This window comes from Strigops habroptila, chromosome 2, assembly GCF_004027225.2.
Source record: "Strigops habroptila isolate Jane chromosome 2, bStrHab1.2.pri, whole genome shotgun sequence".
Taxonomy (NCBI): Eukaryota; Metazoa; Chordata; class Aves; order Psittaciformes; family Psittacidae; genus Strigops; species Strigops habroptila.
Window position 1 is genome coordinate 59,588,013 of NC_044278.2, and position 13,198 is coordinate 59,601,210.

The following is a 13,198-nucleotide window of genomic DNA, read 5'->3' on the forward strand; positions in this document are numbered from 1 at the left end:
GAATGAGGGCTGCAGTCATTACATAACAGTTTGTCTCTGCTTCTCCTTCCTCTTCACACTTTTCCCCTGCTTCAGCATGGACTTCCCATGGGGCCCTGTTCTTCATGAAATATCCACCAGCTCAACCATGGAGAACCTCCTCCTCCTGCTCTGATCTTGGTATTTCCTCTGCTGTTTCTCCCTCTTGCTTTTTTGTGGGGTTTTTGTTTGGTTGGTGGGTGGGATTTTTTTATTCTTTTTTTTAATCTCTCCTCCTCTGCCTGTCCATCATTTTCGTCATTTCTCAAATATGGTTTCCCACAGATGACATCAGCTTTGCTGCTCGGCTTAGATGTCCCCTGTGTGGCTCCATTGGAGCTGCCCGACATGAGCTGTGTACAGCACAGGGGAGCCTTTGGTTTCTTCTCACAGAGGCCACCCTGTAGCCCTGAAGGGCCAATACCTGGCTACCTACACACAATATGGCTTTATACTGTAGTGTAATGTTGCTGCTTCCGTTGGAGAAACAGAAATCTGAAGGACTGAACTAGTATTTTGTAAGTGAGTTTCTGTTGTGTGAGGTGTTTTTAAAAGGAGTATCGCTAGCAAAATCGTTAATAAAATGCCAAATATATTTTGCAAAATACAGTAGTTTCTGTATTGTATAAAATACAAATAACTTCCAGGCAAATTCAGAACAAGGAGGTGAAATGGAGTCAGCAGTAGAATTCAGTGGAATTACATAATTGCAATAATTATTACCCTGTGATGGGAACACAGGTAAACTGTAGATGTGAAGAATTATTTTGCACCTCAATTGCACCTAGCCATTTGTTGGTTTCAGCTCCCACAGCACTGGAATGGGAGAGATCTTGGTGCTCCCTTGAGGAACAGCAAGATTGAGATCTTCCTTAGGTGGTTGTGGAAGAAGTTGTGGAAGTGCCTGATCCTGTACAGTACAGGATCAGATCCAGTACAGTAACAGAATAACAGTATACTATTTGTTAGTTTGAGTAAAAACATATTCCTCATGATGGTGCATTAAAAAATGGACCATAACAAAAAAGGTAAAACTCAGGCTCCATTTTTTATGGGTACTTAATTTATTAATGGGAGTAAATCCAAATTTCTTTTAATATAATTCCTGAATGTGTGCTCAGCTTGGGCCTTTACTTTAAAAGTTCATAATACATGACATACATATGTCAGGCAGTGACTTTGTAAATGTCAAGCTCTTGATGGAAAATAAGTCTTTCTTTGTTTATTCAACTTACCTTGTATGTCCAGCAGCACTCAGGACTAGATTTGTCCTGCTTAAGCCTTGCAGGTTTATCACAGAAATGTCTCAATTAAGAGCACTGTTGCTTTAAGGTTTTATTTTTTCCAAAAGCAGTGAAGAAGCTAGAAGATTGTAAACAACAATCATGCAGCCTGACTAAGAGCTGAGTCACCTTCAGATCTTCTTTTTTTTTCTTTTTCTTTATTTTCTGTCTGTAACAAGAGCTAAGGGCTATATTTCTAATGTAATCCTATTGACAGACAGATGAATATGAGATACTCTGCATAGCTGTGCTTATTATTTTGTCTATTGCTTCTTCTGCTGGTTGGCTAGGGAAGGACACTCTGCTTGATCTCATGAGGATGATTTTTCCCAGAAATTTTTAGGACTTTGGCATTAGGATAAGTATCTCCTTTTCTCGGAAGCTGTTGAGGAAAGGATATCACACGGGCGTCTTTAATTGATTTCACCTGATATCGGAAAATAGATTAAAAGTAGTAACATTCTGGGCACCAGCAACAGTGAATGTAAATTCTTGGTTGGCTGAGTTCTCTAAGTTTCTTAGAAGTCAGGATAGCTGAACACAGCAGAGAGAAACAGCTACTGAATAGTCTGTCAAGCAGACGTGGATAGAAGGCAAAGCATAGTGGGGTGATGCTTGCTAGTGGTACAGTTACTGTGTGTAACACCGTAGTCAGAGTGAAGCATTCTTGCACAGGAAAACTGTAGTGATTCATATGTGGTTGTGAATGAGTTTCTAATAATGCTCACAAATTCTCTGGAGTTTGCAAAGGAATTCTGGCATTGTTCATTAATAAAAACCAACACATTCCCTGTACTCCCTGCCCAGCACAAAGAAAAACTGATTTGACCATTATTAATAGAGCCCATAATGAAATTACTTGTTTGGGGTGGGCAGTAGAAGTAGTAACACAATAAAGCATAGGCAAATATAGATAAGCATTGACCTAGGAGACTAACTTTAACAAAATAAAGAATTGCTTTCCTCACAAGAAAAAAACAAACAGACAAACAAAAAATAACAAGAAGAAAAAAAAAACCCACAAAAAATCCCACAAACAACAACAAACAAGAAACCAAAAGTGGGCACATGTTAATTAAATTTGGCCAAAAAATCAAGGCTTCCTTGCTTTGCATGATTTATACATTTGGCTTCTGCATGATTTATATACTTATTTTTAGACCAAACCCTTTAAAACCCAAGCAATTGGAAGGAAAATTAGTGTAGAAACATCAAATCTTTGTGGTTTGCAAACAAACCTGCTCTAATAGGTCCATGTCTTTCCTGTACTGAGGACTCCAGAGCTGGATGCAGTACGCCAGGTGAGGTCTTACCAGGGTGGAGTAGAGGGGCAGAATCACCTCCCTTGACCTGCTGGTCACACTCCTTTTGATGAAGCCCAAGATAATGTTGGCTTTCTGGGATGCAATTGCACATTGCCAACTCATGTCCAACTTTTCATCCACCAATATCCCCAAGTCCTGCTTTGCAAGGCTGGTCTCCATCCCTCTATCCCTCCATCTGTATTAGTACCATGGCTTGCTCTGACCCAGGTGCAGGACCTTGCACTTGGCCTTGTTGAATTTGTTGAGGTTTACACTGGCCCATTTCTCAAACCTGTCAAGGTCCCTCTATATGACATCCCTACCCTCAAGCATCTCACCTATAAATACATAATTATTCACATTAACTAAATCATGTCACAGATAATTGCAACTTATTTAGTAGACCAGTAAGGATATCCATGAGGACCTTCATGTCCATAGTTTCATTAAAAGGGGATTTCCATAGATGGCTATAAAGGTGCTGTGTTCTTGTTTAGCATGCTAGTATTTCTTCAGTGTGATTTTTTTTTCCATACTGTCACTTAAGATCCATAAGACCATGAGTTGTTTGCCATGGCTCAAACCATTTCATCACTCAATTCTGAGTACAAGGTTGTTTTCAGGATCTTTGTCTGAACATGGGGTGACATCCCTTAAGACAAATTTTTAAAAAACACTGGTGGTCCCATACTGCTACTGTGAGTTTGGTTCCACAAGGTCTGCTTGCTGATGCTTTGATTGTCACATTGACAAAACTTTGTCTAACAGCCTGGGCAACAATAGTGGCTAATCACTGCCTATACTTTCACTGGGTATTTCAGTCATGTGAAATGACTGTGCATTGGCTTCCACATATCACAAAGAGGGTACAATACTTTCCCATGAATTATGCTTTTATTGAAGTGTATTCTGTTATTCCTGGATGTCCCAGACCTGCAGCTTCACCTTGAAAATACTGTTTAGCTGCTGGAAAATCTGAAGCTGTCAACAGAGTGGAATTAGAAAGAGCACACACGTAAATCTACATAATCCTTCAGAGGTTTTAAATGATCTCCAGTATTAACACCCCACAAATTGTCAAATCTCTTGAACTAGCAACAGGCCAATGGAAAGAGCAGGTTGGCAGTAGAGCTAGTCAGAAGTTTTCCAGCAGAGCAAATACCGATTTTTTTATCCTAAAAGGCTTCATTTGAGGCCTAGCTGGAATGAACATGTGTCAGTAACATAAATTAAGGCATGGCCTCACCTTTCATTCAGTGATGTTCTGTGTGATTTCCTGCTGATCTCAAATTAATTTGTCTAATAATTTGAAGTGATGTCTGAGCCTCCTCTAAAATGACAATTACTGATATGTAGACAAACTTGTTAACTTGCCAAAACTCCTCATGGTTGCATTCATTTATCCTGCAGAAACAAAAAAGATTTATTGGCATCTCTTTCTCTGCATAATGCTTGGGGCAGGAATTCTGTTATACTACTATTGACAAAAAGTTGAAGATTATGTTAGACTTTACTTGCTTGTCTCTTATGTGCCAAGGAATGCTTATGTATTGAAGTCTAAAGTGATATAAGAGATATTTAGAAAGAAGAGGGTTATTGTATCATCAGCTAATAATTAAGCAGTATGAATTGGTTCTGGCCAATTAGTCTGGAAGTGTTTTAATTTTCTAAGCCAATAGAACCTATCTATAGCATTCCATAATAAAACAAATTAATTAATTTAATTAACAAAACATAAATTCTAAAATGGAACATGATTTTGAGTGGGTAAGTACCCATGCCAAATGGTGTCTTATAACAATAAAATCTAATTCAACTGGTTGGCCAGATTATTCATATGGCTTCATGCTTTCCTACTTGCTGGCAAGCAACAGGCATGCTTGGTTACTTTGAAACTTCTGCTATGCGGAGAGATTGCCATTCAATTATAGAGAAACTCTGGTGTTGTGCCTACTTTTCTGTAGCATTTTTAAGCTTTTCATGTAAGACGAGAGCAAGTGCTTTATATTTGTCTGCCTTTGAAGAGAAAAATGCCAGAAAGGTGACAATGCTCCTGCTGTTAAAATCTAATGCAATGTCATAGACTCTTCTTTACATGTACTTGGTCCCAGAGGCTTACAAGCATGAACATGAACGAATTTGCTCAACCCTTGTCTCATGGGGTAAATCTATCTAGAGACATCAGACCACTAAAATGAATCTGCAGGAGCAAAAGGTCTACCAGGTCACTGCAGCAGTTCAAAACGTGCTGGTGCTAGTCCCAGTACAGTTACACCAAACCCAGAAATTACATGGATAAAATAATCTTCTTATTTTCACTTGCAAATTCTCAGTGATTTAAATTCATTATCGAACAGACACTCTTGTAAAGCTTTTTCTTGTGAGCTTGTCCCAGGTGCCTGATTGCAGTTATCAAACATACCATACTAAGTATTTATATAAATATATCATAAAATAATCAAATATGATGAGCTATTCCCTTTGTTCCTTTATGTTGATACACTTTTCACAAAATATTTAATATGTTTCTGAAAATGATGATGCCAGTGATAAAGCTAGTTTGCAGTTTCATAGATAATTTATGGAAGTTATAAAAAATGAACCAAATTGTCATAACAACATGACAATGTGAACATTCATGTTTACATAGTGTCCACATATAATACAAATACTGAATATTAATATGAAATGAGAATTTATAAAATTTGCAATAAACATAATGTAGAAAAAATAACAACTTGATAAAATCTCTGCTTATATTGCAACCTATAAACAGATTTTACTTTATGAATGGCTTTGACATTTCCCTTAATGTGTATTGTTTTATATCTTTAACCACAAATCGTGGTATATTTTAAATGTAAATTAGATCATATCTACTCTGTTTCTCCTTTCAGATAAATAGTCACTCTAATTCAAGGGAAGGGAAGAAAGTCCATAGACAGCATTTTAAACGTACTTGGCACCTATTCATCCCAAGGGGTGCAAGTAGCAAAAAATGTCTGGATCAGATTTTGTCACTTCTGTTCTCAGGAGGTAGTGATTTGTTTGTTCAGTAATCTGTTGGCTTGCAGCAAACTGACACTCAGTCATTTGCCTAAATATAGGCATTTGTTGCTGTTTTGAGATACTCTGAGACATTCCCTTGGGGCAGGCAGATGGTATGCAGGACCTGTGGGAGACCTACAACTTCATGATGCTCCTCTAGAGCAGCAGCTATGGCCAGGCAGCAACCCAACAGGGTATCTCAAATAACACTTGATACTTACTTTTAGTCAAGGAGATCACACCTATATTGATACCCAGTAATAGAGCTCTTCTGAGGCCAGCCTTTGCACATAATCATTGCCTCAAAGTGATGACAGAGGATGTAGTGTCTGTGTGCTATTTGTTAGTCCTGGTGACATCTTCTCTGTAGTTCACTGATATCTGGAGAAAATGAATGAATCATGAGGCCTGTGCCTTTACACCATGCTAATACCCTGAGAGTATTACAGTTATAATACTTGAACCTTGCTGATTTCAGTAGTCTATTAATTACACTACTAGCATCTGGGAATGAGGCCTGAGGTTTTTGTTTTCTTAGCAGCTCCAAGCCCACTTCTTGTACAACCTTTTGCTAAGCAATGCCCTTAGGCATGCTGAACTGCAGGTTTAGGTAGCAAATCAAAGCTAACACAGACCAGCAGTTGCCTGTATGCATCAACAGATTTGAAGCTTTGGGTCAAAATCAGAACATTGTGTAGCACTAGATAACAGCTTATGGTTCCTCCTCAAAGGTTGGAGAGAAGCTGAATGTCACTTCACAGCAGAATTGCTCTTGGGTATCTCCATCTCTATCTCTCTCTTTCCTTCTCTTCATTAACTGTGTAGGGATCCCAGAAAATTGTAATCCTGAAGTTAGGTACCCCATAATGTTTTTTAAATTTAGATGAGAGAAAAGTAATCCTTATAGACTTGATTTCTGCATTATATTTAAGAAATAATATTACGTAAATACATTGCTACTGGTCTCATGACCTGTTAAGTGTATGAAAGCGAAGATTAAGTACTGTTTAAGAGTTTAGGCATTTTTATTATTACTAACAGGAATATGAATTTTGGAATTTTTTAAATGTAAATATTTCAGCTGGATGTTGTAATCAATGTCTTCTAAGGTGCACAGTACACATGCTTTTTATTGCTTGCTTTGTAAATCATCCATATATTTCCATGGCTGAGGGTATCATAAAAATAAGTGCTTTGTGTAATATTAAACCTTGAAATAGTATTCAAAAATCTCTAACCTTCAAAAACACTGCAGAGGAGCAAATGACTGAATTCAGTTACATGGCAAAAGGTCCCATGTACCTTTACCTACTAAATCCTGCACTAGTAAATGAAACACTAGTGAAATCTGATACCACTTTCAGACTCCTTCACTGTGCAGTTCCTGGTATACTTCTTTCCAAAGATAGATCCTATGCAACTTGGCTCAAAGGGAGAAAAGGTAATTTTTACTTCTGATAATTAATTTCTATGCCTGAATTTTATCTTGCTTTCAGTCTAAGTGGTGTGGCTGCTCACAGCTTGTTACTTTTACCATCTATCATGTAAAATTGAATTAGTTATTTTTATTTATTTTTCGTTAATATTGTCTGTGTCATGCGCTATTCATCTCCATCTTAGAAAGCCAGGGCAAAATGACACACAATTAGACTTTCTTTTAATTTACAGAAGCTTTCTAAAGGCTGAAAAACTTTCAGGCGCAAATCAGACTATCTGCAGCAGTCTTTGGCTTATTTCTGTCTTGACAAGTAAGAACAGATCCATGGCAATCAATTCAAAAGGTATTAGAGCCATTATTGGTTGTAATTATCATGACACCTGGGTCCAGATTTGTTAAACAATTATTAAAGGCATCACCAGTGTGCAAAGGTTTTGTTAATCATCGATTTTATATCAGTAAGTGTTTAACGGATTTTGTGACTCTTAATATGAAGCTGAGTGTCTTTCACTGACAGAAACATTAAAAACAAGAATTAAAATTAAAAAACCTGTTATCATAGAGAATAATCAGGAGTAAAGAATTAAGGTGAAGACACCATTGTCCTTTTTAATATTCCAGGGTTTGAAATCAGAACTAACTTGTTTAAAAAATGTCAGTGTTTGTTATATACTGAAATAGCTTTCTGCCAAATAAAATATATGCAACAGGATTTATAGCAAGCGATTAAGGAAGGGGCCTTGGAGTCTTCTTTTTCTTAACGCTATATGTGTGCTTTATTCTTATTATTAATTTTTTACTGTGACCCTGAATTTCAGAAACTGAGCATGTACCAGTCCCTATTCCTTCCTATTGTTGCCCCCACCATGGGGTCAGGGAAAGATAGTAGCAAAGCAAGTTTAGAGTATTTTGCCACATTCTCTCCTTCTGTGGCACCATGAGGCTTTGTTCTGGACATCTCTGTAAGGGATTTTGCTCCAGGCTAATCTGTGTTTCTGTACTGAGTGATTAGAAAAATTGGTTTCTAAGTTGAGCATTGAATGCTTAACACTATGAATATACCCCCTTCTTCTTCCCTTCTGCCTCCCTCGTACGCTATTTTGTTCAATATGTTACTGCGTATGCTGTGTTTGGCCTAAAACTGATGCGTCTATTGATCTTCAGTGATGATGAATGGAACGATGATGATGAATGGGCATCCTACAGAGATTAAAATCATTACACCTGTGGAAGATCAAACCTTCATACGTCAGGGAACTGAGGTCTTTTAACACCTGTCTTCTACGCAGTCTTGACATGCAGTGCTACCTGCCTTGAGCAGTGGGTCACAGTCTTTTATTAGTTAACTTCTCTTCCACCCTTTTGATCATTTTGACCTATTATATGCCTAGTTAAAACTGGTTTCCTGCAGTTCCCATAGCAGAGATCAAAAGGTGCGTTTCGTATCTTATGTGCCTAGCACAATCATCTCCAGCAGCAGTCCTGAAGCCAAACAAGCTGATGTGCAGGTCCCTATAGCTACAGTCACAGACTGTGCATTCTGGTGGATGGACAGAGAGATATTGCTTTATGAGGGTAAAGCACACACTTCTCATCATTTGTTGTGCATGTGTGATACAAAATGTCTGTAATGAGGCCTTTCTTTGGCCATATCTACCAAAAGGAATGTGAAGCATAGATCTAGGGCCCAGCAGTTTTGTTGTCACAGATTTAAGAGAGTGAACCTAAAAGTCAGATGAAAAACCTTGAGAGTAAGAGATAATAGCAAGTAATGTGTTTCTAACCTCTGGTTAGTCAGCAGAGAGAAGTCATATGGAACAGCTTTTGCAGCACTGACCAAAGAAATCCAGCTCTGAAGAAGAAATAGTAGTAGCGATATTTCTGTCTTGTAACTACTTTTAACTAAAGGTCTAATAGATGTGGAAAATATAAAAAAAAAAAAAAAAGAAAAGAGCAAAAAATGTCCACAAAATGTAAATAAACCACATCTGTATTTTGTATCATCTCAGAGGATGTTTCTTGACATCACCCACTGTACCTTTTTCTGTAGTCTTTTCTTTTTTTCTTATTTCCTCATTTCCAGGTGGTTGTTGTTGTTGTTATTCCAGTTAACTTCATTCCTTTTCCAGTTTTTTCCTTCAGAGAAGCAATAAGGTGCCGGAAATAAGTAATGCAGCTGAAACTGATGGTGAGCTGAGTATCATGGGAAAAAAATGATCCTGCATGTATGAGCTACTTCACAGCAAAACACATTAATTGTCAAAATGGAGAGTAGGAGAGAAAAAGTGTGAGTCAAAATTGTAGAAAATGTGTGAATCTAAATGCCTGCACATTTATATCAAACTGATTAAACTGCATAGCTCCAATGAGAAGCGGTGAAAATCCTTGCATGAAGAGAAGGCTTGGTCCTTCCAGTCATCTATGAAATAATCTCCAATTGTCTTGGCCTATGAAATTTTTTAGCAGTTCATCGACACTGTCTCTGTGTATGTATATATACAAATATGCAAGATACATGTATGTGTATATGTACATATATACACATGTACATATATGTATATGTATATACATATATTCAAAAATGTCCCTCAAGAGGGATACAGTGGTCTGGATCCAACTGCTCTTCTGGATTGGGTTCCAGAAGGTATCATCTCCTCACCATTTATTCTGTCACATATAGAACCACCCTCTCTTCCATGTGAAACCGCTTGAAAAAATCACAAAGGTCCTGGACAATGTTGAAGCAGAATTTTGATAACTAGTATATATCTCTCATAAGAGAGGTAAAGGGGTGACACTAGGACTCTTCATGCAGCAGTCTCCCTTTCTTCTCTCCCCATTGTGCTGAATTCAGCTGAGCTGCTGAGAGGGAAGTTGTAGTTCAAATTATTTGTCCTAAGAGTTTTTTTAGTGTGCCCTTCTCTATGTATTCCACATTTATGTGAGCAGTATAAATAAAAATAATTCATTGTGTTAGAAACAAAACATGGCTTACTGAAACTAATCAGAAGATAGGACTAAGGATGGAAAGAATTAGATGAGATTATATCTTTATCATATCTTCTTAATAAGTAATCTGCAAATCTAAATAGCTATTCATTTGCTATTATGTACCATGCAAAATGGCAGCAGTATCTACAGTGCAAGGTTTGCTAGTTGTAAATTCACTAAAGCAGAGAGAGAAAATCCAGACAGGCTGTTTAACCTATTTGACGTTGTTTACCTTGAAAAAAAAAAGCTGAAACATTTTCCTACTTAAAAAAAAAAAAAAAAAAAAAAAAAAAAAAAGTAAGTAAGGACCATTTAGAAAAATGTCCCACTAAAATTACCAAGAGCTGATTGACCCACTACATTGAAAAAAACACCACATTTTGAAAAATAGAAATGCATAAGAATTGTACTATACAGGATCCAAATCAAAAGTAATTGATTGAAAATTTTCAAGCATTAGAAAAATAATTCCATCGGAAAGTATCTGACCTATCCAAATTGGATATCCAAATGGATATGACATTACTTAGCCTTATCAGTATGGATAAGTCAGGATGCAGTAAAATACATACTTTCACCAAAAAGGAGTTCATAGTGAGGACAAGAATGCCACTTCTGTGTAGTACTTCTGTTGAAGAAAGTGACAGAAACCCGTTGATGCACATTTGCAATCATAGTGGATTGCACCATTCTAAGGAAAAGAAACGCCCATGCCTAAGGAAGATAATTACATTAGACATTATGTTTGAGTACATCACATAGGCAAACAGTGAAGCAGTGGGAGTAATACAGTTGGAGAACACCTACAAGTTCAGAGTTTTAGCAACAATGATACTGTCTGGTTACAAAACAGAATAAGGAGAAGGAAAATGATGAAGCAAGCTTAAACGCCTTGGTACTACTGTTCTGGTAACTAATATCTGCCTGTATACCGTTTCTGGAAGAAATCATACTAACATTTACAGCTGACACTGAAACTGGATGAGTGACATTCTAGACAAAAACTATAGGAAAAGTCTACCTTTTTGAACAGCAGAAATATTGTCTGCATCAATGAGACTGGCAGGATGTGGACAGCCTCAGTAATACACAATGGGTGAATGAAATGTTAAATGCAAAGTGAAGAAAAAACATCAAAAGGAAAACTGTTAGCAAACCAATATTGAGTCTTGATACTAGAATCCATAGAAAAGCATTGTGCCCTGAAGAAAAATAAGAAATGGGTTTTTTTAAATGAGTCATGTAGTATCTATAAGATTGTTGCAGATTCAAGACTGCTATGCCATATGCAAACAATTCTGCATGTCACAATGTCTTCCAAAGTCTGAAGGGAAGGAGGACACACTGCAAAGCTCACAATCTTCCAGTGGAGGAAGGAATCAATTGGGGAGTGCAACTCAGCAAATACAGTAAAAAATAGGAAAGTCCAAACATGCACCAATCCTTGGTAAAACAAAACACAGTGGAACAAAAACCAGCAACCTGTCCACCTTGGATCCCACAGACAAAATTTATTTACTGTTTATGATGAGTCTGGAAAAAAAGGTCAGCAATTTAGTTATTTTCAGCACTCTTTTCTGAAGATGGTGCTTTATCACAAAAAAGATACATGAAATAGAAATTTAAAAGTCCATGACACCCAAAGATACCATCCATGGCTCAGTAAGCCCCAGTGCTGGGGGCTGGCAAGTATCATGGTCTGCTTATCCTTTTATATTGCTCCCTAGGTGTCTGCTGTTGTGCACTGTTGATGATGGGAAATAGACCATTGGTCTGACCCAGTCTGGCTGATTTTTTGTGTACATGTAGAGAGTATTGGCACCAATGCAGAAATAATTATTTTTTAATTAAAAAAAAAAAAAAAAGCTTTTCATTGTCATTGAAAGTAAGAATGTTCATTAAATTTCTTCTACATACATGGTAGAATACCAAGACCTGTAGCACATTGCAAAATCTTAAAGAGCATTCTGGACAACGCTCCAGCTTCTGCACCACCACAAATTCTGTACACAATTTTAAAGCCACAGAGAGATGCAAGTTGAAGGTGAACAGAAGACATAAAAGTAAATCCTGGAGCATGACTTTTTTTCCTGTAGTTTCAAAGAAAGAAATTAGCCATCAAAATGGCTTGGGGAAATTACAGTACATGTCACCACAAACAAGATTTTGAGCAACTTTCTTAGAAATAAGAAACTTAGAACAATGCAAAGAAGCTTTCAAAAAACATGCCAAGGTTGGTGTGTCTGTCATAGGCATAACATCTTTACCTTTGTTCTGGACACAGAATTTTTAAAATATAAAAGCAAAGTTGACAGAGTAGTGCTGAAGATAAACTACTTCCAGAGAAAATTATGGCAACTCACAGTCTGTTTTGCTCACTGTCCAAAGTACTACCTTCTCTCCAATACCCCAAGCCTTCTTGTTATGGATTCAGTGAGAATCCCAAGAAAGGTGGAAACAGTATGATCTGCAACAGTGCATCTCAGAGCAGCAAAACACATCTCCCCTTTTGTGTCAGAATTTGGGGGTTACACACTATGGCACTTTTCTCAAGGGCTCTCTCTGAACTCCTCTATCATCCAGATGTATGGCAGCTTGGGACATTCTCATTCCCTTCCCTCGCTGCTTCCGCCTGTTTAGGAAGAAACCAGGAAACTGGAATCTTGGTCTGGCTCTTTGTAGTCCAAAACTGAGGGTCTTTCTGTAGAGCACAGTGCAATTCTGTACCAAAAATGTGATTCTAAGTATTACATCAGTTAAAATTTTAAAGATTTACCTTTGACTATGAAGAGATGTAAATCTAGCACTGCAGGGGGCATGTTTTAGAGAGGTAAGAATTTTATAAAGGTGAAGTAAGAAACTGAGGTGAAAAAGCTTCATCAGATACAAGACACAAAATGCAAAAGCTTGAACTACTCCAATAATGAATTTGAATGAAATAGTAATAGCGATACATTTTCAGATGAACTGTTCATATTTCACATTAGTGAATATTGTAAGATTCCTGAAGGGTTAATAACAGATAATTTATTTCAGAAAATCTTCTAGATACATCAATTCAAGCTGCCATATCAAATTCATACTATTTACAGTTTATCAATCTATCTTTAAAAGTC

At 37.2% G+C, this 13,198-nt stretch overlaps 1 long non-coding RNA gene across 3 annotated transcripts in view; it reads left to right on the forward strand.

Moving 5' to 3' along the window:
- Nucleotides 1-13,198, forward strand: part of LOC115604249 — a 144,787-nt gene that overhangs the window by 49,088 nt on the left and 82,501 nt on the right. For 2 of the 3 annotated variants that reach the window (XR_003990190.1, XR_003990192.1), the window contains exon 1: nt 7,040-7,094. The exons of the other annotated variant lie outside the window; for it this stretch is intronic. This is a non-coding gene — a long non-coding RNA (uncharacterized LOC115604249). Of the gene's footprint in view, nt 1-7,039; nt 7,095-13,198 lie in introns of those variants that run through there. 3 annotated transcript variants of the gene reach the window in all.